A 26493-nucleotide genomic window follows, 5' to 3' on the forward strand; every position below is an offset into this window, starting at 1 on the left:
CCTCCCTCCCTGACCATGTGGATGCCGAGGCTGGCAGCGGACACGGGTCTCTCCCTCTCTTTACCCTTATAATAAATTGCTTATACCTGAACAGCTTGACCCTGGAGAAGTCTCTCACCGCGAGTGCATTGTACAATAGGTGTGGCAGTTTGTGCATTAAGGGTGTGTAAGAGGTCAAAGCCACCCTCCCAGCTCCTGAGGTGAGCTCACCTGGTGTGTTTGCCTGCCCAGCTAGAACATACCCAGCAGTGGTTTCCACACAGTCAAAAGCCATTGCTAGCAGGAGCACGGCAACCCAGATGGAGCTCCCTCAGAAGCACACAGCTGTCCAGGTCTCTGTCTGCAGAGTGTTTGAGCCTGGCATCAGTACCAGAGGGTAGCAGAGATGACACCTGCATGTGGTGTGACCAGGTAAATTGTGGAGGAAGGACAGTCCTCTGAAAGGCTTTTGCCTTGGAGATCTGCTCCCTAAGATAAAACAAAACTACTTAGTCATGGTAACTAAGCTGTGGACCCCTTCCTTCTTTGGGACCCCGTGTTATCTCCCTGTAAACTACTGGTCATTTTACCCTGGTTTTAAACCATTGGCCCTTTTCCCAATTCTCCCCTTCCCTATAAAAACCCCAGCTTTTGCCCAGTTCAGTGGAAGTGACTGTCACTGGCCCCCTTCACTGAAGCCTGCCAATAAAGGACTCTGTGGAATGCTACATGGCCTCCCATCTATGTGTCGGCTGCAGTAACCCATGAGCTGAGCTGATCACAAGAGCTGAGATCATATCTAAAAGAGCTGATCACTTGAAGCCTGAGGCCGAGCTCATAAGGGTTACCCGTGGCTAGAAACTGCCTGAGACCCCTGGACAGCAGTTCCTTGCCGGACCCCTATCTGGGAAGTCTGCAGCGGTGGCTGGGGGTCAGATAGACCCCCAGAACCAGCCTCAACAGTGAATGATCTGCTCTGCCTGGTGGCAGAGCCTAAAGAAGTGGAGAGACTGAGGACTATCAGGGACTGTGAGAGAAATAGACTGGTGGAGTCCCACTCTTCCATCCCTGAGAGAAATGTAGCAGATGAAAGCTCAGCAAGAGTCAGAGGAGCTCTGACCCTCATGCCATCAGGCAGAAGGAGAAGACCTAAAAGACGGGGAATGGAAACAAGTCCATTCTTGAGGAGGTAGGAGAATCCCCTCCTGGCCTCCCTCACCTTCTCAAGTGCCCTTACAGTATAGGTACAAGGCTCTGGAACTCGAGGGTCAGGCAGATGACAGTGGAGAAGGTGGTCTATCTGGGGGGTCTCCCAGATCAGCACAGTCAACTAGACAGATCACAACTACAGGTATTAGGAAAGAAAGAAGGGTAATTATAGTGGGTGACTCCCTCCTGAGGGGAAACAAGGGTCCCGTATGCCAACCAGACCCATCCCACAGGAAAGTCTGCTGCCTCCCTGGGGCCTGGGTATATTGCTAGGAGACTTCCTGGACTAATTTGTCTCTGATTATTACCCACTTCTGGTTGTCTGGGTCAGCAGCAACAAGATTGAGAAGTCTTAGAGCAATCAAAAAGGATTTCAGAACACTGAGGCAACTGGTTGAAGGGACAGGAGCACAGGAGGCATTCTCCTCAATCCCTTTGGTAGCAGGGAAGAATGCCAAAAGGACAACCCACATAATCATGTGGCTTAAAAACTGGTGCCATCAATGGAAATTTGGCTTTTTTGATCATGAGGTGGTTTATACAGCACCAGGTGTGCTGGAGACAGATAGGGTTTGCCCATCTAAAAGGGGGATAGGATTCCAGCCTGTGAGATGGTAGGGCTGATTAAGAGAACTTTAAACTAGGTTTGAAGGGGAAAAGGGATAAGACCAGAGTCACTAGAGATGAGCCTGGGGATGGCAGGCCAGTGTTGGGGGTTAAATAGATAGCCCAGCTGAAGTGCATCTACACTAATGCAGTGTGGGTAACAAACAGGAGGAGCTAGAAGGAGATCTTAAATGTGCAAGAGGAAGCTCTCTGCTGAAAGACGAGCTGGGAGGGCATAAGACTGGCCTGGCTGAACAGGGAACTTTCACTAGAATTCGGAGAAAGAGAGAGAGTTAATGAACTTCGGAAGAAGAGGGAGGACACTCAGGAAGAGTCCAAGTATTTTTTTTTAGAAAAACATCAACTACAAAAGGAGGGCAAAGGAAAGTCTCCATCTTTTATCAGATGTGGAGGGGAACATTGTCAACAAGGATGATGAAAAGGCTGAGTTACCTAATACATTCTTTGCCTCAATCTTTAACAGAAAGATGGGTTATCCTCAGGGCAACCAGCCCCCTGAGCTGGTAGACAGGGACAGGAAGCACAATAAACCCCCTGCAATCCAGGAGGAGGTAGTGATCTGCTGAGACACTCAGACAATCATAAGTCTATGGGACCAGATGGGATTCATCCTAGAGTAGTGAGGGAGCTGGTGGAAGAGCTCACTAAGCCACTTTCCATCATTTATCATCAGTCCTTGTAGCAGGGCATCTCGTCCCCTACAAGAGCTTATCTGTTGCTTGTTAACTGCTGAAATAACTCAAACAGGACAAGCTGTCTTGTAGTGTGTTATTTTGGCACCATGGGGTTAACACTGGTCTGGTATCTCCCAGCTGACAATAAACGTCTTACTGTTGAAGTGAGACCTGGAAAGATAAGCTGGATTTCTGACTGACAGACACCTCACTCTAATGTGAGGGTCGTAGGTGGGGAGACAAAGATCCACGACTCGTGCTCCAGGTGCTCATGAGACAAACAGCCTCGTTTTATTATTCAGAACTCAAATACTCAATTCAAATTTCCCGGGCTAGACAGCCATTGGCTGATATTTCTCTCCCTGCCCGGCATCCTGGCCAGTGGTGTGCAGTGGTTCATACATAAGTTAGGCTAGCCAAACTAGATTTGTGTTATGGCTAGATTTATTTTGTCCAGTCCAGACCAGCTGCACTGTGACACTATTGCAACAATTCACCCTTTTCGGTTAAATTAAAAAATATAAAATGCTCTCTGTTATCTGCAAGGGCCCTTTGCAGACATGATAACAGGGACACCATGGGTTTAATTTGAATGAAGTTTTCTAATTAATTTGACCAACTTAGTTCTCTTTGGCTAGAAACATGGTTTGTGCACTAAATTGTTTTCAACACTCACTTCCAGGAGCTAGCAGGTAAGATTGAAACAGAGAAATTAAGAATTAGAAAAAATGCTTGACTAAAAGGGGTGTCTGACAAAAACCATACCCTGACACCCTAATCCACAAGAACAGGAAAAAGAGTCAGACTGCAAGATGAGATAAGGAGCTGGAATACACAAACAAGATGCAAAGACAAAGGCACCACAGGATAAAGGAGATTCCTCGAACCCTAAGCCGGAAGAAACGGATTTGAAGTCCCAAAAAAGCGGCCAAAGGACTGAAAGGAGCACGGGGCTAATTGTAATATGAAGTGAAGACAGGCGGGGTTAGGAAATGAATATGTATTAGGCGTATCCTGTAAACCTAGTCTGTAAAGGATAAAAAGGAAAAACCCAATCAAAAAAGTGTGCATGCTTTTTGGAGGAGATATCCCCATGCACCTCAGCGCTGAATAAATTCATACCTGCTCTTATAACTACTCTGCGAGTTGTAGGGTTCCTTTTATTCTGCACATCAAGATCACAATCCTTCAAGCTAACATGCCACAGGTTAACTACTTATTGTTACAAGTTACAACTTAACATTAAAAACAAGACCCTGTTTAGAACTGAGATTATACTTGAACTCTATAAACAAGAAACAAAAGCATTCAACATTTAGAAGCGTGAGAAAAACTCAGCAGAAAAACAATTTGTAAACAGTTTTTAAATGAACTGTCCTTTTCAAGAGTCTCTGATTTCCATGAGGTAGATGAACAAGTTGTTCTGGTCACTCCTCTTCAATCTGCTCCATCACTTCTATTGAGGTACTGTCAGGAGGGTGTTGTTTGTAGTCCCAGGCAGGATATAGAGCAGGATGGACTCATCTGGCAGGTACCCATTGTGTTCCAGTGTCTGTGGAAACACAGGCATATCCCCTTCTCCAGGTAATGAGACTCCATGGGCCTCCCCACTTATTAGTGAGGTCTATTACCTTGGGCTTAGGCAACTGTTTATCTCCAGATGATTGTAATAATAGAAAGTGATTTAAAATCACTGTGTTCTGGGACCCTTCTGATACTGCTATTGTATGAATAGCCTTAGCTACTTTGCTCTCTGCGGTCCCATCATGACTCAAACCTCCCAAGAGTGGCCCGGCTAGCTCAGTGATGAGGTTTCTCTTCACTCTGGTTTTGAGCCAGCATATGTTTGTGGGGTTCACTGATTTTCTTCAAGAATTTGAGACTATCAAGCGAGTAAAGAAATCAGGGGTGGACTCTCTCCCCGGGGTTGCATTCCACAGTTTATTTCTGTGAAGGGGAATCCAAGGGGTGAAAGACAAAGGATTTGGGGTCTGGGGGGTCTCTTTTAACAGGGTTTCTCGGAGGGAGGGAACATCAGAGAGAGAACCAATTATTTTTCTCAGTTAGTACATCTTACAAACTTTCTACAAATCAAGGTTACTAAGATAAGAAATATCAGACACAAACTTCTTCAAATGCCCACAAAGGTGTAGGAGTATACTCCACAGAGGGGCAGAGGGGGAGGGGGGGGTGGCTTGTTTCCTGGCAACACAGGGGGGAAAGAAAGGGAAGGCAAGGTAAGCATGCCCTCTCAGCTTCCATAGCTCAGAGGCATTCTGGGACAGAAAAAACAAAGTTACAAACTTCCGTGTTGGAAAGAAAGATCTCTCTTCTCCCAACCCCGTGCTTTCCTGGGCTAAAGAAATTTCAAGCAGCTGGAAATGCCAGCAGGGTCTTCTCTTTACTCTATCCGGCCTCTCGCCGTGGAGCTGAGGAGAAAAACTTCAGTAACCATGGTAACCTGACTTCAGGTAAACAATAGGAGAAAGAGAAGCGGGGGCGGGGGGGAATCACAACTAAAATAGGGGAAAAGATACATTTCAAGCTATCAACTACTAACATAAACTAACTTAACATTCTAACAACTTTACCACAACACCACCACACATTCCTCCCTTTTGTTTTTCAATAATTTGTTTTAAAGTGCCATGTGCTCTTTCTGCAATGGCCTGTTTTATTGTTATTTGAGGAACACCAGTGTGGTGTGTTACACTTCAGAGCTGTAGGAAATGCTTTGTTTTCTGTGACATGTATGTTATTTTGATGGTATGTGAGATGGCCAAAACAGCAAAGGCGGACCACCAATGTGCAATAGCATCCTGCAAACGTTCTATGAATTGCATATATAACTCATTTGGTTTCTGTCTTATACTTGAATAGCTTTGGGTTGGCACTGACAAGTTTGTCATTTTTGTTAGAGCTCACATTGCTAAGTCTTTCACTTGTGCTTGAATTGCAGAGTTTAAGCGAGCCTGGGTTTGGGGATCTTCTATGGGGTGCAATCCCATTAGTTGAAGGGATGCCTGCCCCAAAGCATGGGTCCTGCTGTGAAGCTCTTGCATTTTTCAACCCCTGATCCTCTGCATAGGATTTCCAGGCTGTTTCAAACATCATATACTGCACCAGAGTACAGATTAATTTTGCAATGTGCCTCATATCATATGGAGTTAATTCACTAGCAGTTATAAATCTTAGCATAGTTGATACAGTAGGAGATCTTAGTCCATGTTTAGCAGACAGCTGGCATAGCTCTGAAAGGATTTGCCAGTTAAAGGGTACATATTTATCAGGTGTTGTGCCATTACCTCGCACAACTGGGAATTCTATTGTTCCCCCTCCCTGCTGCCAGCCCTCTTCTGATGGTAAATACATGGGTGCAGAGATCAGCTCCTTCTATATCCCTGCTTTCAACCGCTTTTTGTTTTACCTCCATCGAGAAAATCAGTGGATCTCTAGTGGGGATGGTTTCTGCCCTTGAACATCAGTGGGTTTGAAGCAGTTGACAGCGGGGCTAGAGGTGCTTGTCTTTCTGGGCTGGTGGTGAGGTGAAGACTCTGATTCTCTTTGTGGAGATCTTGTGTTTCCTTCTGTTGTGTGGCTGCTTCTGGCTGTGAATGCTGTGGTTGTAGCTGTGGCGAAGCTGGAACTGCGCTGGGTGCTGTCCCGGGGCCCGGGTCTGGCGCCAGGATGCTTTTTCTTGCTTCTGGGGCACTTCTGGGTTTGGATCCGGGCAGTTCATGTGACGTCACCTCGGGGCCCGCCCCCACCGCAGCTGCGGCAGGCAGGCGTGACCAGCGGAGACGGGACTGTGGGCGCGGCTTCTGGGCTGAGCCAATCAGCTCTGGGCAGGGGCGGTCTGGACGTTTCCATGGTGCCGAGGGGCGTGACCGGCTCCGGTGGCTGAGGGCCGGCCCTGGGGGCGGCGCTGGGTTGAGGCTTGGTCACGGGTTTTGCTGCTAAAATGGCGCGGTTTTGCGACTCCCCATGGCGGCTCTGCGTGGCACCGCGGCTCGGGTCGGCCAGGGGTATTTTGGAATCACACTGCAGTACGTCCTGGGCACCACCGCGGCTCCGCTGCCTGCAGTGTTCCTTTCGGCTGTGGCGGTGCCGGCACAACTCGGGACCTCACCGTTCCCCTCTGTTCTGCCGCTCGGCGGGGTACAGCCGGCTCCCCAGGCTCTCTGGCTCGGCGGAGTTATAGAAAACGGCGCTCTAGAAAGCAGTTTTGGTGAGAGAGGTGCGTTTAAAGCAACCCTACCGAGCGGGGCGGCTGTTTGGTGGTGCCGCTCCCTGCAGGGGCTTGGAACGGTGTTCCAAGCTCTCTCTGTCCTCTCCAGAGCTCTGTTCCCGCTTTTCAGGTCAGCATTTATCTGTTTCATTATGTTAAAAATAAATCTCCAAGGTTTTAAAACCTTTATAGCATCTTCATCTCCTTTTGAGACTGCTTTAAGAATATAATGTCCAGTCCGTTCCCATATATTTGTATCAAAAGCCATGGTTCTTTGCCCACGTTATTAAAGCTAATAAAGCTTTTTTGTCATATTCTAATCCCATTTCTTGTAAAAAGAGCGACCACACCTTCAGAAGTGGAGGTGGTTGAGTGGCTATCCTGCCTCCCATAGCTCTGATGAGTATTTTATTCTATTTGTATGGATAAATCCAGAAACTATTCCGGACTTTTAGCGATTTTTTGCTGCAAACAGCTTTCTTCGCTGTAATTTTTTGGACGGTTTTCCCGCCTCTTAATTCAGCTTTTTGCTGTAGTTTTGGGCTCTACTTGCCTCTGACTTTCCCAGCTTTTTGTTGTTTTGGACAGGCTTTTTAAGCTCTGTCCCTGTCTTTCCCCTCCGCTCTACTCACGGGAAAGGCTGTGTCTTCGCACGCGGGGGTCACCACTTGTAGTGTAACGGTCGTAGGTGGGGAGACAAAGATCCACGACTCGTGCTCCAGGTGCTCATGAGACAAACAGCCTCGTTTTATTATTCAGAACTCAAATACTCAATTCAAATTTCCCGGGCTAGACAGCCATTGGCTGATATTTCTCTCCCTGCCCGGCATCCTGGCCAGTGGTGTGCAGTGGTTCATACATAAGTTAGGCTAGCCAAACTAGATTTGTGTTATGGCTAGATTTATTTTGTCCAGTCCAGACCAGCTGCACTGTGACACTATTGCAACACTTTACAAATTATAAAAGCTACACCAAGCTTTCATATAGCAGAAATCTTCTGCACATTCCCTGGAAATATGTGGAGTTTCTCCCCAGAGCAGGGATGGCTGCTTTGTGGTTACTCCTCCAGAGGTTGAGTGAATGGATGCTGTGTACATTGTCATTTCGGTGGTAAGTTACATTTGAGTCCTAATCTGTATTATTTCTTTTGCTGGCTTTAATATAGGTCCCTTGATATTGTGCACTGTTTTATGTAATCTACTAGTCGTTCTTTTAGTTTACTATTGTGTAGTAACTCTGATTAAGCTCTTTTGTCTGTTATCTCCTGTCTGTTCAATAAATAACTCATTTTATAAATAGACTTGCTCTGCCATCCTTAGAACTTGCAGGCCAGAGTGATTTTCTAAATTTAGGCAGTTGCCAAAAATCTGAAGCTGAGGCAGGGATTGTCTGAAGCTCCCACTTATCTTGTGACAGTCCTGGCTAACTGCGGATATCGACAATGACATGAAATATGATATGATAATGGGGACAACTGACTCGGTGATCAGAATCTGATTTTACTGTGAGCTACATAAGTTGATATTGAGAAACTGCTCAGACTATTCACTGAGTCTTCACAGAAGTATGGTGAATGTCATTTATTTCTATCTTTAGCACACTTTTATAGGTTCCGACAGGGTCTGCGGGCTTAGCAAGTTACTATTGGTTAATACATATTGTTTTACATTCTTTTCTCAATACACAATGCTATTGTTTTTCTTTATTCTCGCTGCTCCAGGAGAGTTTCAAGGACACTGCCATTAATATTGTCGCTTGTACTAATGGCTGGCTTGTGCAGACAGGCTTTTACTAAAATATCATGCTTTTACTCTGTTAAAATGTTTTACTACAAGTTTATATACTATTCTAGGAAGGCTCCAATGATTGGGTTAAACATCATACAAACAAACGTATGCATACTTCAACACTGATTCAATCTTGTCCCTGTTGCTAGGCTTGATTCAATCTTCTTGCAGTATTCAAAGATCTGTTCCTGCCAAGGCATCCTGGCTATCAGATCTCTTATGCTAATCAAGTCCAAGGTACTTTCTGATGTTGCTATATTTTATATATTAGTAAGGGCCTGTCTGCACAAACCAGCCTTTGAAATAAGTCGTGATATTAAAGGCTAAAGTCCTTGAAACCTTCCTGCAGAAGAGAGAGTAAAGCAAAACAATATCCTTGTGTACAGGAGAAAAAAATGTAAATCTATGTGCATGGTAACTTGCTTAGCCCGCGGACCCTGTAAAACCCTATATAAGTGTGCTAAAGATAGAAATAAACGGCGTTCACTTTTACTTCCGTGAAGAGTAGTGAAAAAGCTGGCGGTCTCCCAATATCTGGCGCTTCAAACGGGACACACTGCGTGCAGGGGGGCTTCGACAGGTCCACGCACGGTGGGACGAAGCCTTGGACAGAGGTTGGTGGAGCGGATCTGAGCGCAGATAGACGCTGCCTTGGATCGGTACCAGATAGGCAACCTGAGCGCGGTGAGACGCGGTGTGGTTAGACATGGAAATTCAGGTTGCTGGGGGAGACCGAGGTGCGGAAGAGTAAGTGAGGGGTCGCACCCCTCCCCCCGCCATCTGCTGCCAGCATGGAAGTGGAATTTGCAGCGGCAAAAAAGCTGCTTCTTTGTATTCTCATTAAACGAGGTGAAGCAGACAGGGAAAACAACCTGGATATGCTCATTATATGGGCTAATTATCACAGACATTTAGTAGTGCCCTCACTGCTCTTTGCGGTAGAGGAACGGACAGTTTTAAGGGATCTGATCTGGGAAACGGCAATCACGGAAAAGAGCAAGGATACTGTGTCTCTTGGTCGAACTTGGCAGATTGTAATTAATACCTTAAAAAACAGAAAAGCAAGATATGCTGAGGCTATGAGCCCCGTAATTCTATCTGCATCACAGCAGCAGATGCCTTTACCTCCCACTGCTGGGCGAGCCCTCTTATCTATGCTGCCCATGGAAAGAGGGAGGGAGAGTCAGAGAGAAGAAAATAATGAGAAAGAAATTCCACAGCAAACGCTGAAACAATGGACAGAATCTGTTCAGCAACGGCAGGATGTGATACATCCGAAACTATTTGCTTCACTTTTGGAGTCACTTTTAACACTACAGTCTTACTTAAGTTCCATCTTTACCACCCTGGAAGAAAAGAAGCCAAATTTAGATTGGTTTCCACCCGAACCAGGGGGACATGGGGGAGCACTGAGGTGTGCGCAGAGAAGAAAGGCACCCTGGGGGCAGAGGCAGTGCAAGAAAAGTTCCAAGGCCACGCTGAACAATTACAGAAACAGCTGAGCAGAAACAGGTGGCTCAGCTTCAAAGAGAGACAAAATAGCCAAAAAATCGCTAACTATATGGCATCTAGTTCGAAATTCATCACTGTAATTAATTTTGATAAGCTGCAATGGTCATCATTGTTAGCACCTGGCCATGAGAGACTTTTCGTGTAACATCGCCTGCTTTTGTAAAAATCGTGCCCTTTTTTTCCTCTATCGGCGAACAACAAGAGAGATTGAGAGAAACAAATGCATTTGTTAAAGTTAACTTTGTGAGGTTTTTTTTTTCTTTCTCTCCGTTTTTCCTCTCTGTGAGAGTATGTGGAGAATGTGAAGAAAGATAACTGCAGCAGAGAGCAGCAGCAGGGCGGGCAGTCCACCCCCCTGCTCCCTCTCTAAGAAAAAGCACCAGGATCGTAGCCAGTTTGTTAAAAAGTCATGATTCATTGTTTTTTTGAACTGTTTTTATATACCCTTTTAGAGTTAATTTTGTGTTTTAAGTAATTATGAGTTTATGCAGTTGCAGTTTTTGAAGTTTTACTAGAGAAATTATTGTGATTCTTTGAAAGTTAAAAAAAAAAAAGTGTTTAATGTGAATATTAACAGAAGATGCCTTGCAATAATTTGCCTTAAAACCTAAGGTTAAAAAATATGGTATGATTTACAGCTACTAGAAAAACCTTCCAATTAATGTTATCTACAGAAGAGATTTGTGGTTTAAAAAATAATTAGTTAAGAGAACTTTACTTTACAAGACAAAGTTAAGTTAGAGCATATATTAGCTATTTGGTTGTTTTCTCCACAAATTTAATAAGGTAATTTCAGTGTGGGTCCTTTTGTTATATAAAACACATATAACTGCATATATACCAATTTGGATTTTGGATTTTAGTTTAAAAATTAGACTTTATGTTCCTGAAAAGTGCTACAAAAGCTGGATGGCAACTTGCCAAATCCTGTGTTTTTGTGGTTTTTCTCTAGAAAAACTGCACTTTAAAATCCTAACCAATTTAAGCATATACTAGGCAAATTCCTGTTATGAATGAGTATTTTAAGTAACATTTGCAGTTATTGTTGGTTATTCTCAAAGCTAGATGACATAGAATTGTGATGTATTTGTTACATCTTTATAATTTTTATAGTGAATCCATGTTATTGTTAAAGTGTGTTTAAAAAGTATATATCAAACTTTTAGTTGCTTTTTGTAGTAACAGAATAAGATTATGTTTTTATTTAATATTATTAAAAATGAGATTCACTTAATAAATTATAAAAATAATTTAATATAAACAAAAAGACAATTTGGAGACAAACGAAATAAAGCAAAGAGTTAAAACGGCTGGGTGCCCTGGCGGGTTGCCAGGAACACACCTGGTATCTTGGGAACACTCTTTTTTTCCCCTCCTGCTGTGAGGATTTTATGCATATTCAAAACATGTCCCCTCCCTAGTTCTGCCTTCTTAGAATATGCTTTTGCACAATTTTTATTTTCTGCTGGTCAGCACTATTTTTGCTGGTCATCATTATTCTTGCTGGTCATCATTATTTTTGCTGACCACCATTATTTTGAGTCTGGTTTCCTTTCTTCTGCAAATGGTCAGTGTAGATAACAGTCCGGGCCTCTCATCCTTCCTTTGAGGGCAGCTGGGCTTCATATCTTCTGCTGATAACAGTTTGGGCTCTATTGTTCTCCTGATAAGCAGCTTGGGCCCCACTGTCCTTGCCCTCTGGGGTTTCCTTGCCCTGTACCTAGGAAATTCTTTTAAGCTTAAAACTTGTTAGCAAGAAAAAAGTACATACATAGCTAAAAAGTATTTAACATATAATATTCATCTGCGAAAGCCAATATCACAATACAAATTTATAACAAACCCCTCCTCTTCTTTTTTTATAAATAATTTGGCTTGAGCAATAATTATTGTTTTCTAGCTTCTAGCACTCGTTCATTTTTTTCACAAATCAATTTAGCTTCTTCCAATGGATCTTTCACATTATTTTGTTTTCTTAATACCATGATTTTTTTTGTTTTTGCCGTTCCAGATGTAGTCAATTTCAGGTCTGTAGGCATTTGCTATGCCCTGAACTATATTGGTGATCAGCCAAATTAAACAGGGGATTAAACAAAGAAGAAATATTAAACCAGCTGTAGCACATAGGAGGAAGAAACCTAGCTTCTTTCACCATTCTGTCCCCAACGTGTTATTCCACCAATTAGTGGTCATCATTGACTCCCATTTTTGGACTGGCACATGGGCCATTTTTCTGATATCCATGGCAATATCTAGAACAACATTATTATTGTCATTGAAAACAACAATCTTATGTATTAATTTTCTCACAGAACACCCCTTCTTTTTAACAACAAGAGTAAAAGAAAGAAAGGGAAAAAAATAAGAGAATAAGAGGTCCTATTTCAAGAAATTAAACACCTTGATGAGGTTTTCAGAACCTAGCAAGCAAGACTACTTTTGCTTTGGTCTTATCATCCACCGGTCTGTTTCTTGGCTTTTGTTCTGTTCCTTGTTTCCCATTCACAGCAGTTTTTCAGGTTATCTCTCTCCCCCACCCCTGCTGCCGCAGCTCTGGGCCAAGCAGGCTGTTTCAGCAGCTCGCTCTGCAGGGGCTCATAGGCTGTCACTTGCATGCCGACCCTGGGGCAAAGCCCGTGCTCCATCTCTCCCTGCTGTGCCGTCCCTTCACACACAGGACTGACATTTTCAAACACACTCAGCTCTCAATACAGCTGAGGGGCAGAGCCCGGAGTCCACAGCGCTCTGGTCTGGGGCTCCTCTGCTGGACCAGCTCACTCTTCAGCGGCAAACCTCACCCAGCACCGCTGCCGGGCCGGCGAGCGCTGCCGGCACCCCGCACCCCTCGAGACCCCGGCACAGACACGGCGGATCCCGCTCCAGCAGCGCCCCTCACTGACTCGATCTTCTCGAGTGGCCCGGCTAGCTCAGTGATGAGGTTTCTCTTCACTCGAGTTTCGAGCCAGCATATGTTTGTGGGGTTCACTGATTTTCTTCAAGAATTCAAGTCTATAGAGCGAGTAAAGAAATCAGGGGGGGACTCTCTCTCTGGTTTGCATTCCACAGTTTATTTCTGTGAAGGGGAATCCAAAGGACGAGAGACAAAGGATTTGGGGTCTGGGGGGTTTCTTTTAACAGGGTTTCTCGGAGGGTGGGAACATCAGAGAAAGAACCAATTATTTTTCTCAGTTAGTACATCTTACAAACTTTCTACAAATCAAGGTTACACACACCAAGATAAGAAATAACAGACACCAACTTCTTCAAATGCCCACAAAGGTGTAGGAGTATTCTCCACAGAGGGACAGAGGGGGAGAGAGGGGGGGCTTGGTTTCCTGGCAACACAGGGGGGAAAGAAAGGGAAGGTAAGCATGCCCTCTCAGCTTCCATAGCTCAGAGGCATTCTGGGACAGAAAAAACAAAGTTACAAACTTCCGTGTTGGAAAGAAGGGTCTCTCTTCTCCCAACCCCGTGCTTTCCTGGGCTAAAGAAACTTCAAGCAGCTGGAAATGCCAGCAGGGTCTTCTCTTTACTCTATCCGGCCTCTCACCGTGGTGCTGAGGAGAGAAACTTCAGTAACCATGGTAACTTGACGCCAGGTAAACAATTAGGAGAAAGAGAAGCTGGGGGGGGAAAATCACAACTAAAAGATGAGAAAAATACATTTCAAGCTATCAACTACAACACCTCACGAACCACGCTCTGCCACCCTTCACAACGGGTGGAAGAGGACCGGGAGCCGCCGCTCCGGGCCCTGCTGTTCGCCACTTACATGAGACCGGGTCCTGCTACATCGGCTTTACATAAAAGCAATAAAACAACACCTAAACCTAGCAACTCCTAACTCAGCGCTCCAGATGCTCCTAACATCCCCTATTTCGGGCACAATTCTCACCTCTAATCGCGCTTGAAAGTTTTTCTTCCCACAAGCCAGTGCTCACTCTTTGGAGCCAACAAAACACTTCTTGCTCTCTTTCTAAAAATCTCTACAACTCAAATTAAAGGGATAGCAACTTCTCTTTCTCTCTCTCTGCCACTATCATCTCGCCACTCTTTACACCACATCCCTCCAGAATCTCCTCTACACAAATTACTCTGCCTCAGAACTAACTACAAATTCCAACACCTCCTTTTGGGGACCTGTTGCCATCCTTCTCCCCGATGGGACCTGTTGGAGTCTGAAATACAGACTGTGTGCCCTTGCTTTTAATGTTTAGTTCTGAGATTCAAGAAAACACTGAATTTCATATAACATGAAATTCATGAGCATGTTTTCATAGTAATACATGAAAACAAATGCTAAAGTTAGATAAGAAAGGTAGGTGTGTAGATTAGAAAGTTTCTTAAATCACTGGGTGAAAAAAGTAGTTTAGAGAACAGGAGACAATATGGAGGATTTAGGGTGTTGTCTCTTGTCCTTCTTTCTTCTTCATGTTCTTTTCCTAGAGGTTTTTGGGTAGTAGTTAGTAATTGGATAGAAAATGCCGCAGTGCATCACAGAGGTGATGGGTCATTGGGTCATTAAGAAAAATAATATACGTGTCTATTGTTAATTGGATAAAAATAAGTATAAAGATAAAAGAACTGCTTAGTTCGAGGCCATTTTGTGTATCAGACATGAAGTGTGCCACAAGGCCTTGTTTGTACCATCAGAAGAAAGAAATGTACCAAATTGCAAAGATTAACCTTGTAACCAGCCTGAAGAAACCTGTTAACTTTTGTAAGGATCCTGCAATAAACACGAGAAACAAGATTCTAACGAGCTCGAGAGTTTACTTCGAATAATGAGAACTGAGATAAGTAGAACTCCCCACGAGGGAGGATCCCGAGAGAATTCAGCCCAGAGGAGGCTGGGGAATTAGAGAAGAACTGTATTCACAGAGAATTCAGCCCAGAGAAGGCTGGGGAACTAGAGAAAGACTGTATCTACAGAAAATTCAGCCCAGAAGAGGCTGGGAGACTATAGAGAGCTGTATTCACAGAGAATTGAGCCCAGAGAAGGCAGAGAGACTAAAGAAAAGATATATCCACAGAGAACAGAGCCCAAAGGAGGCAAGGAAAAGAGAGACAGAGGTAACAGGACCCCTCTGTCCCACCCCCCGTGGTGAGAGCCTGCTCGTCTCTGGGCACAGGCGGCGGAGGGGGTCCTGGAGTGGATACAACAGGGACTCAAAGTATCTAGACACAGGAGGCTCAAACTTGCTGGAATAATTCCGGGTTTATTGTCTGTCATCCATCCGGGGCAAGAGAGCGCGAAATGCTCTGGGTCTTATCTCTTATACCAGGGGGCAGGGGTGATTAAGGGATGCAGGGAGGTCACAGCCAATGGGAAGGGGGAAGGGAAAGAAGGTTTTCAGGTAGGAACTAACATTACACAAAACAGAGGTGAGTTTTACCCTTGGGAGGTACCAAGATTTTTAGATGCACTACAACACCTCACCCTTTTCTGTTATACAAAAATGAGAAACATGGATTTGAGTAAGAGGTAGGTTATTTCTAAAAAGGAAGGAAACAGAAATTTTTTAAAACATATTCACAGTTACAGTATGCAGGTCAGAGGTTAGAGAGGTTTCTTCTTGCTCTCTTCAGCAGAGTCTTCTCTTGGAAGCAACAGCCACTTGCTTCTCTTCTTGCTGGGGCTGGATTCTTTGGAACAAAAGGTTTTACCCATTTCTGAGGAATCCATCGGGGGCCTGTGGGGGTAGATACACACGCGTAACCACGCCCCCAGGTGACAAGTTCATAGGGGCCCTTGGTTTGCCAAGTTTCAGGGTCCCTGATTAACACCGGTGGATGTTGTGACAATTTAAACTGATCACCACTGTTAAAATGCTGAGTTACAGGAGGATTCATGTTTTCAAATGAGCAATTTAGGAAGTTAATGGTAAACAGAGCTTTACAGAATTTCTGTTGTGGAGACATCCACACTGCCTCACTACCTTGCCTGGCTAGGACTTGTTTGAGTGTCTGGTGGGTACGCTCGATTACAGCGTGACCTGTGGGGGAGTGGGGGATGCCAGTTTTATGTTCCACTCCCCACTGCTGGACAAATTCCAGGAACTCCTTGGATTGATACGCTGGGCCATTATCTGTTTTAATTTCTTTAGGGATTCCCAATACAGAAAAGGCCTGTACTAAATGTTTAGCATGCACAGACTTTTCTCCTGCATGAGCAGAGGCATACACCGCTCCAGAGTATGTATCAATACTCACATGTACATACTTAAGGGGCCAAAACTGGGAATGTGTGTGATATCTGTTTGCCACACCTCACAGCTCTTAAGGCCTCGGGGATTAACCCCGATGCCTAATGATGGCACTGCCTGGAGCTGACAATTGGGACAGGTAGCCACGATGGCTTTGGCCTGATCCCGTGTCAGCTGGAACTGATGAATCAGTCCTGGCACATTTTGATGGTATTGCTGGTGACTTATCTTTGCCTGTTGAAACACATCTGGGAGACGTTCCTTTTCAGCTGGGGCAGCAAGGGAATCAGCCTTTCGGTTCCCCTCAGCGATTTCACCTGGCAACGGGGTGTGCGCCCTTATATGCATCACATAGAAAGGTTGTTCTCTATCGGAGACCAAGTAAATCAGTTTTGAAAGCAATCTAAAGAGATGTTCGTTCTCAATGTCCTTGAGAACTGCCTGTTCCGCTCTGGACACCACTCCTGCTATGTAGGCTGAGTCAGTAACCAAATTAATCGGTTCTGAAAACTTCTCAAAGGCTCTCACGACCGCAGCTAGTTCAGCTATCTGGAGTGACCCCTCTACAAACTCAACATCAGCTTCCCAAAGCTGAGTCTGTGGATTTCTCCAAGTCATCACCGACTTGTGGGATGTCCCAGATGCATCAGTGAACACTGTGAGTGCTTTGAGTGGCCTTTGGCTCCTTTTCTCACAAGGAATGAGATGGAATTCCTCATGAAACAATTTGTGTGATGGTGCATGAACTGAAATTTGCCCACTATAGCTGTCCAGAGCTAACTGGAGGTTAGCATTACTCTGCAGCAGATGCTCAAACATCGCTTTGGTCAGTCTCTCAGGGGAGTTTTTGCCTTCTCCAGAGAGCCTGACTGGGAGGTGAATACACATAAAGTCACAACCTGCCAGTTCCCGCAGCCTTACTCTGGCCTTTTGAATCAGCTGAGCCATCAGCTCTTGTGGCTTGGTGATAGTTTTGGGTCTTTGATGGGAGAGGAAGACCCACTCTACGATTAAGAGTGCATCTCTCTGCCCCTCGGCCCACTGGAATATTAACCCATGTAGGTGTGGCAATTTCCCCAGGACAATAAATTTGAAAGGCAGCTCAGGTTTGAAGCGGTGTGCCTGTCTTTCCGTCAAGGCCTTTTGTGCCTTTTCAATTACAGTTTTTGCTTCTGGAGTCAGCTCCCTGGGAGACAGTAACTCTCCCCTTTCAATAAATTGAGTAGGGGACTCAGGTCCTCATTCGTGAGACCTAGCCATGGTCTGACCCAGTTTAGTGACCCGCATAGAGAATGAAGATCTGCTAGAGTTTTAGAATTACCAATAATTTCCAATTTTTGTGGAACAACAGTCCATGCAGTAATTTCCAGGCCCAGGTATTTCCAAGGTGGCATCCTTTGAACTTTGTGTTCCTGCAGCTGGAATCCAGCAGAGGTTAAAACTTTAACCACTAGGTCAAGGGTATCTTTCAGTATGTTGTTATTGGGACAGCATATTAAAATGTCGTCCATGTAATGCAAAGTGATAGCCTCTCTCTTTTCAGCACGCACTGAGGACAGCAATGACCCCACATACCACTGGCAGATGAAGGGGCTGGCTTTCATCCCCTGAGGTAATACTGTCCAGTGGTACCGTTTCATTGGAGCTTCCCTGTTAATTGTAGGAATGGAAAAGGCAAACCTTGGTGCATCCTCTGGGTGCAGGGGAATTTGAAAAAACAATCTTTAATATCTACTACTGCTAGTAGCCAATCTTGTGGTAGCATGGTTGGGGATGGCATTCCTGGTTGGAGAGATCCCATGTCTTGTATTTTTTTGTTTATTTCTCTTAAATCTTGAAGGAGACGCCATTTATCTTTCCCTGGCTTTTTTATTACAAACACCGGGGAATTCCAAGGGCTGGTTGTTTCTACTATGTGTCCTTTAGCCAATTCTTCTTCCACTAATTTTTCTAGCGCCCCAAGTTTTTGTTTGCTGAGAGGCCACTGGTTCACCCAAATTGCATTATTATCTAGCCAAGATAATTTTTGGACCAGACGCTCTACAGTGGCCTCTATCAACAATCCTGAGTTGTCTCAGGAATTGTTAATTTTACCCCCCACTGGGACATGGTATCTCTCCCCCACAAGGGACACTTGTAGTCAATTACAAAAGGTCAGATACTAGCTATTCTACCGTCCGGACCTTCGATCTGGATGATATCTTTAGCAACTTTTGCCAGTTTCATCCCTCCAACACCCTGTATTTTTCCTGCCACCGGTTGTAATTCCCGATGTGAGGGCCACACTTTCTCCGGTATGATGGTCACATCTGCCGCAGTATCGATTAACCCTTCTACATGGAGATGTTCTGATTTATGTGTTAAATTACACCCCATAATGGGCTTGTCTTCACCCACTACTTCTGCCCAGTAGACTCCCGGTGCTTTGTCATCTACTGGGACTTCTGTTGGAACTGGGATTACCTGGGCTATTACCTGCCCTTTGTCTATATAGAAAGGTGGTTGGGGGTACCTAGCTAAGAGAATGAGATGTGTCAGTTCTCCCTTAATTGTCATGGGAGCCATTTCAATCTCTATCAGTGTGTGTGCTTTGTCTCCAATGACAAAATACCTACTATCCAGTCCAGCCAGGTCTTGTGAATTATCCTGCAAATCTACTCCAACGAAAGCCCAGCAGTCAGATCTGAAACAAAAAACTTTAGAAGTTACAAGTCTGAATCGCTTTTGTGGTTGCCAGACCTTATTAGGCAAACGTTTTTCACAATTATATTTTTTCAGTTTTTCACTCCCCTCCCCCCTTTTTATTAAAGGACAGAGATTTGTTTCCACTTCATTTATGTCTGCGCGCTGAATGGATAAGCGCTGTGATGTAAGTTTTTTAGCAAGCTGGTATCCATGTGTTTCTGTTGTTTTAAAGGACAGTTTTTAGCAAAATGTCCCGGTTTTCTGCAGTGAAAACAAATTCGCTGTTGCTGGTCAGACGTCATCTGTTCACTCCTTGTCTCAGATGAAACTGCAGCAACAGGTCTTGGGGTGGTCCAGGGAGGTCTTTTTTCCTGCGAAAACATCTCTGCTTTCCTTGCACAGGCTGCTGACATCTGTGCAAGGGTCGGAGGGGGATCCATAGGTAAACCTAAATAATTCTACGGCAAGATTCATTAGCATTTCTCTGAGCAAGTTCCTTGACTAACTCTGCCTGTACCACAGGGTCTTCTACCTGATGGGAGACTTGTTCTCTTAATCGGTCTAAGAATTGCAGGAATCCTTCTGAAGGCATTTGTTTTACATTAATATAACTGCCCTTAGTCTCAGCTGTAGGTAGCTGGGTGAAAGCCTTTTCTGCAGCTGTAGTGATTTTATCTATCGCAGCTTTTGGCAATGCCCTAGTTTGGTCCTCAGGTTTTTCCCATACTCCTTCACCACATAAATGCTCTAAAGTAATAGGATTATTTAATAAATCTGCATTTTGGTGATTAGTTTTCAATAATTCCACCAGTATGTTTTTTAGAAATCGTTTCCATGTGTTTTCCCATAAATCAAATTCAGATGGTGTAAGCAAACACCTAAAAAGATCTTTAATATCTGTATGAACTAAATCATTTGAGGTTAATGTTGTTTTAACAATGCTTTTAAATATTTCACTATTACGACCAAATTCTCTTTGTACTTTGCAAATTTCCTTTTTATCTTGGTATGAAAATGGCTTGTAAGTACGATTCTGTGGTCTTGTTCCAGTAAAAGTTACCGGAGCAGCAGTAGGGAAAAAAGTTGAGTCCCAATCATTTTGTTCCCCATTCCCGGGAGTTGTATTGAACCGGCAGGGGGGAGAGGTTTGCCCTGCCTGGGTATCAAGAAGGCTTGCATTCCCCCATCCCCCAGGGGCACCACGTGGCTCTACAGGGGGAGCAGGCTGAGAGGATCCACCCTTCCATCCCCTGGGGCGTCCTCCAGGGCCATCAGGGCATATTGCAGCAGCACAACCACACCTGCCTTTGGAATGTGGTGAGGCAACCTCACCTCCCTGCTCAGTCCCGGGCCCGACCCCCGGACCGTGGGAACTGGGAGGGTCTCCGCCCCTCACCCCCCACTCGGCCCAGCCCCCAGCCCCGCCCCCGGCTCCCATCCCATTTCCAGCCCCCGCCCCAACTCCCGCCCCATCTCCGCCCCCCGGACCGCCCCCCGGATTGTGGGAACTTGGAGGGGCTCCACCCCTCACCCCCCACTCGGGTTCCGGGGTTCCGCCCCCTCCCACGCCGGGCCCCGGGTGTCTGTTTATGGACTTTTTGTTTTGGGTTCTTTTTCCCTTTGAACTGAAGATTGATGAGAGGGAGGCAGGTTTTTTTCTCGTTCGGTCTCAGTTGTTTATTTTTTCTTATCAGCATTACAAGGTACAAGGAGCTATGTGCACTATGATAGAAAAGAGGTAAAATGGCTAACAAAGATCTTCTTCAAGGTCTTTTATATGTCCATTTACCCAATTAACAGATGCCAACTAAGCTATTTTTCTTAGTGACCCAATGACCCAACACCTGTGTGCTGCACTGTGACATTTTCTACCCAATCACTTACTACTACCCAAAAACCCCTAGGAGAAGAACGTGAAGAAGAAAGAAGGACAAGAGACAACACCCTAAATCCTCCATCTTGTCTCCTGTTCTCTAAACTACTTTTTCACCCAGTGATTTAAGAAACTTTCTAATCTACACATTTACACATTTCCTATCTAACTTTAACATTTGTTTTCATGTATCACCATGAAAACATGCACATGAATTTCATATTATATGAAATTCAGTGTTTCTTTGAATCTTGGAACTAAATATTAAAAGCAAGGGCACACAGTCTGTATCTCAGACTCCAACATCTGCCCCTCTCTTTTTTTAAAAAAAAAATTAAAAAAAATCAACCTAAATCTTTTCTTGGATTACTTTTCAAGAAAGGTTATTTTTCTTTCACTCATGTTTTAACAAATGAGGCTTTATAATATTAATTTTCCCACTTTTTCACTTGAAACCCAAAGTCCATTGTTCTTGCATGTGGGATCCAAGCTGTTCTGCTGTCAACTGTGGTCTTGATACAGTTCACATCAGCATGCTCGCTCTTCTGCTCTCTGGGCTGTCTGCTTGTCTCTGCAGCTGATGAGTTTCCAGGTTCTTCTCTAGGAAGTTACTTCTGCTTTGAACCTGTGAATACACAAACATAGACTTTCCTCCAAATTATTAATTGAAATGAATTTTTTAATCTTGTTTCTGAACCTTTGACTAGACGCAAAGAATTCTCTCTTAACTTTGCTTGAGTACTTGTTAGAACAATACTTGGTAATTGATGGAATTGGCTTTGTAAAAGACTTGTTTAAAAAAGACTGTTCAAGAATTGTTTGCAATAGATATAAGATCTTTATGCTTTTTCCAAAAATTTAAGATATATAAGGTTTTTATACTTCCGAGGCATAGCCTTGGTCCCCCCCTTTTTCTTTATATAATTAAGTAAGGTATTTGTTTTTTTGTTATGAAAATGAAAAACCATCAAATTAAAACACTTGCACATGTATACACATAGGAAATAACACTTTTACAGAAATCAAAACTTGTTAAAAAGATGCATAATTAATATTATGCGATATTAAACTTATCTAAATAATCTATAATATGAATTGCTGAATGTACTAAATATATACTCTCATCCCAGAGTCTGCCACAGCTGATAAATCAGTGGAAGATTGGAAAATCATGTCCGGATAACAATTTTCCAAGCTCACTGTAAAATCCAGCTGCTATATTAATTCACTAATTGCCAAGTCAAATTGACCTGAATATTGTTTTGATGCAGAAAACTTCTGGGTTTATTGGTAAATTTTCCATCCAGGTAAAGTCAAGGCTTGGCCAGAGCCTTAGGCTTCATCTGGAAAGATGTCTCCTAACTCATTTTCAAGGCAAGGGGTTTAAAAATAGCAGCTATAAGATGCTTAAAACACAGCAAACTTTTAAAAGGCATTTGTATAAAACAATGATCAGATGTCTTAGGCAATCGACCAATCAAACCATTCAGTAGTCAATTCAATCTGAAGTTTCTTTCATAACCCTTGACTTTCAACCATGACACATCTTCTTAGAATTTTGGAAACTAAAATAATAAAGATACATTGGATTAGGCAAATGCAAATCTTTTTAAACAAGGAAAAGAGTAAAAACCAAGACAAAAAACTCTATATAGAAGCAGCTGCATAACTTATTTACTAAGATGCATCTGTAGTGAGAAAGCAAAAAAATCTCAAATGACACGTGTCTAAAAGGTAATTACACAAGGATATATTAAAATATGTATAAAGCTGCCTGTAAATACAATGACACTTTATAGATAATGCTCATCATAGAAATCTATAAATTTACATTATAGAATGAATATGTCATCAGTGAGTGTCTGAGGAAATCAGGATAATAAATTGAAAATATTTGTAATTATCTTTATCTCTATAGGAAAATAACTATGTAGTTTAAACAAATGTTTTCAATAAGACATGAAGCAATTTAAATTTAAACCTGTTAGAAATTAATTATGATAAAAGGAAGTAACAAAACTTAAAATTAAAAAATACTAAAGTTATAACTTAAGTAAAAAACACTTAAACTTAAACATAGTGAAATTTAACTTTGCTTAATCTTATTAACACAATCTATATTAGATGAAAACACAACTTAATCTTACTCTGTTATTATTAAAGAAAGGCAACTAAAAGTTTGGTATACACTTCTTTAAACACAATATAATAGGAATATTGATTCACTATAGAGATTATAGGGATGCAACAAATTTATCACCATTCTATGCTATCTGGTTTTGAGAATAACTTATAATAACTGCACATGTTATTAAAAATACCATTCGTAACAAGAATTTGCTTGGTATATGCTTAAATTTGTTAGGATTTTTAGAATTCAGTTTTACTAGAGAAAAAATACAACACCACATATTTGATAATTTGTGATTTAGCCTTTGTAGTACTTTTCAGAAACATTAAGTTTAACTTTTTTAACTAAAATCTAAATTGATATATATGCTGTTATACAGGTTTGGCTTGGGGGTTTTTTTTTTGTTTTTTTTGGGTTTTTTTGTTTTTTTTTTATAACAAAAGGACTCACATTAAAATTTCTTTATTAAAATTGTAAAAAAATATATCAAGCAAATGGGTAATACATGGTTAATATAACTTTGAGATTACTGAAAACTGTATTGAACTAAATCTACAATACACTTATTCAAATGAAAGGTTAAAAATGAAAGAAACCTGTCATTAGATCTTTTTTCTGTAGGATTAATCATATGATTTTTCAACTTAATTTTAAAGAAATGCATCTTGCAGAAATTAACTGTAATTTCAGTAATAATACTTGATCACTCCATATCATACAATACTACATTATCAGTAGATGTATAGAGAAGATAACATTTTCAAGGCTTTCATGTATTGAGAATACTGAAACTGAAGAAAAATTTTTAAATTTCTTGGGATGCATAAATATCATGTTTTTCTACGTTATTCTGTAAAAACAAAATCAACAGATATCATTAGAAATACAACATCCATATGCATTCTATTATGCAACATTTTTAAACTTTTAAATCTATTTTTGAAGGCACTTTAATAAGGGCTTCTTTCTGAAGCTTGTGACTGCTATAATTTGCAGATAAGCCAGTAATGCATCTTACAATGCTTTTGAATTTTGCCTTTCGGCTATTTTTCTGAAACCATTCCAGAGATGCTGGAGTTTGTATTGACATGTCCCGTAACCCTGAGTCCATGTCTGTGGGAGGATTTGTAGATTGACAGAACTGTGCATTACCACGGCTATGCTCAAAAGACTCTTGGCTTTGTGTGGTGTCTAGTGAAACTATCTGCGGTGGTGAAGCTGTTGTTTTTTCAAGATGTTGTTGCTCTGCCGCAGCTGTATTGTAAAGCGAATTCAATTTTAAAACTGCCGCTGCAGCGCTTGGTGCAGCCCGAGGCTCGGTTTCTCCACCCGCCTGTGCCCCGGCTCCGGGCTGGGCACGGAGGGACGGGACCACGCCTCCCTGTGATGTCACGGGCGCCCCTGATGAGGGCTGGCCTGGGGGCGGTGCCACAGGCGGGGTATAGAGCTCCGGCTGTGGTTGCGTCACTGCTGACGTCACGTTGACTGACAGCTGTGGCTCCAAGCCCACCCCTGGCAGGCGGGGCACAGGGGCCACCGTGCCCGTGGAGGTCCCGGACCGCTCTGGGTTGGGCCGAACCCTCCCGTACCCTCCCAGGGGGGACAGGGCTGTGCCCTCCACCCCCCTAGGGCCGGAAAGGGACTCGGCTGCTGGCACACAGGCGGCCAAGGAAGTTTCCCCTCCCTCTTCTGCCGGCACCAGCATACCGGGTGCTGGAACAGCTCCAAGAGAACCCAGACACTCCTGCGAAAGCTCTAAGACCCCTTTTTGCAAATTCTGCCCGCATTTTTGAATCGCCTCCTCGTCTCTGTATAGTTGTTTCTCTGGGCTTTCAACAGGCTTAGACATTCCTGAGGTAGATTTCAGGAAGTCTAATACAGACTTTACAGCGTGCGGTAATAAGCATTCCGCATCTGGCTGAAACAAACCCTTCTGTTTTTCTGGACCCATAGTGTCCTTTGCCTGAGTTTCAGACTCCCATTTACAGGCGATGACTTCATAAGTCACTGCAGAAGCTGTTAGAAGTTCAGCTGCTACTTCGTCTCTAAGAGTGGTTTTTTCATATACTCTTACGATTATCTTCTCCCACAGGCTTGGGGTAAAAATATTCTCTGAATTCACATTAGGGAATTCTACTCGTACCCAGGATAGAAGGCTTTTAAACTCATCCGTGGATACAGAGAGCGGGTGCTCCTTTACCATAGCTTCCAAGGTAGCCAAAACCTCCCCCTCAGGTTTGGACATGTTTCTCATATTTTTGCTCCCTTTTGACGGCTTACCTGACCTCAGGGTCAGCTTTCTCTCAGCTCCTTTATCCGTGATCCGTTCCACAGCTCACAGACGTCTGGCTTGGCTTGTCCGCTCTCACCAGCACCGGGATTACTGAGATCTTCTTTTTCCCCTTTCCAGGGAGTTTTCCAGCTTTCCGCTGTCTTCTCCTTTTTTCCAGCTTTTCGCTGTCTTCTCTTTTTTTTTGTTTCTTTGTTGTTTTTTTTTCTGAACAGGAGCCTTCAGTTCAAAGTGCCCCAAGTTTGGGAGCCATTTGTCTGTTTATGGATTTTTAGATTTGGGTTCTTTTTCCCTTTGAACTGAAGATTGATGAGAGGGAGGCGGTTTTTTCTCTCGTTCGGTCTCAGTTGTTTATTTTTTCTTATCAGCATTACAAGGTACAAGGAGCTATGTGCACTATGATAGAAAAGAGGTAAAATGGCTAACAAAGATCTTCTTCAAGGTCTTTTATATGTCCATTTACCCAATTAACAGATGCCAACTAAGCTATTTTTCTTAGTGACCCAATGACCCAACACCTGTGTGCTGCACTGTGACATTTTCTACCCAATCACTTACTACTACCCAAAAACCCCTAGGAGAAGAACGTGAAGAAGAAAGAAGAAGGACAAGAGACAACACCCTAAATCCTCCATCTTGTCTCCTGTTCTCTAAACTACTTTTTCACCCAGTGATTTAAGAAACTTTCTAATCTACACATTTACACATTTCCTATCTAACTTTAACATTTGTTTTCATGTATCACCATGAAAACATGCACATGAATTTCATATTATATGAAATTCAGTGTTTCTTTGAATCTTGGAACTAAATATTAAAAGCAAGGGCACACAGTCTGTATCTCAGACTCCAACACCCGGGGTGCCTGTTCCCCCGCAGGAGCCGGGCAGGGGGCGGCCCCCCCTCATGCCGGGTCCCGGGGGTCCCATTCCCTCATCGGGTCTGTGGAGAGACCCAGCCCCACCCCTGCAGGAGCCGGGAGAGGGCCCACGCCCCCCCACTCCAGGCCCGGTAGGCAGGCACCCCCCCATCGGGGGGCAGGGCCGGGACACCCCTCCCCCTGCCCCTCTGCAGGAGCAAGGGGTGTAACTCTCTCTCTCCACGCCCCTCCTCCCCACGGGACAGGGGGCGGAGGGATAGGGGATAGGGTTACAGCCTCGGGGGGCAGGGTCATAGGGTGGGGCCAGGCAGGGCTGGGGGGTGGAGCAGGGTGGAATGTCAGGGGGAACAAAGGGGTTGTGATAAGGGTTAGGGGTGGAAACCGGTGGGTGGGAGGTATTATGGGTAGGAGA

The 26493-nt window shown here is 43.7% G+C and overlaps 1 long non-coding RNA gene across 1 annotated transcript in view; it reads left to right on the forward strand.

Annotated features, from left to right (window-relative positions):
- Positions 1-4034: 4034 nt before the first annotated feature.
- LOC131591663 (uncharacterized) overlaps positions 4035-26493 on the forward strand; it is a 122903-nt gene continuing 100444 nt past the window's right edge. Inside the window, exon 1 of the long non-coding RNA XR_009280436.1 lies at positions 4035-4960. This is a non-coding gene — a long non-coding RNA (uncharacterized LOC131591663). The remainder of the gene's footprint in view (positions 4961-26493) is intronic.

Source organism: Poecile atricapillus, chromosome W (assembly GCF_030490865.1).
Source record: "Poecile atricapillus isolate bPoeAtr1 chromosome W, bPoeAtr1.hap1, whole genome shotgun sequence".
In the NCBI taxonomy this organism is placed as follows: Eukaryota; Metazoa; Chordata; class Aves; order Passeriformes; family Paridae; genus Poecile; species Poecile atricapillus.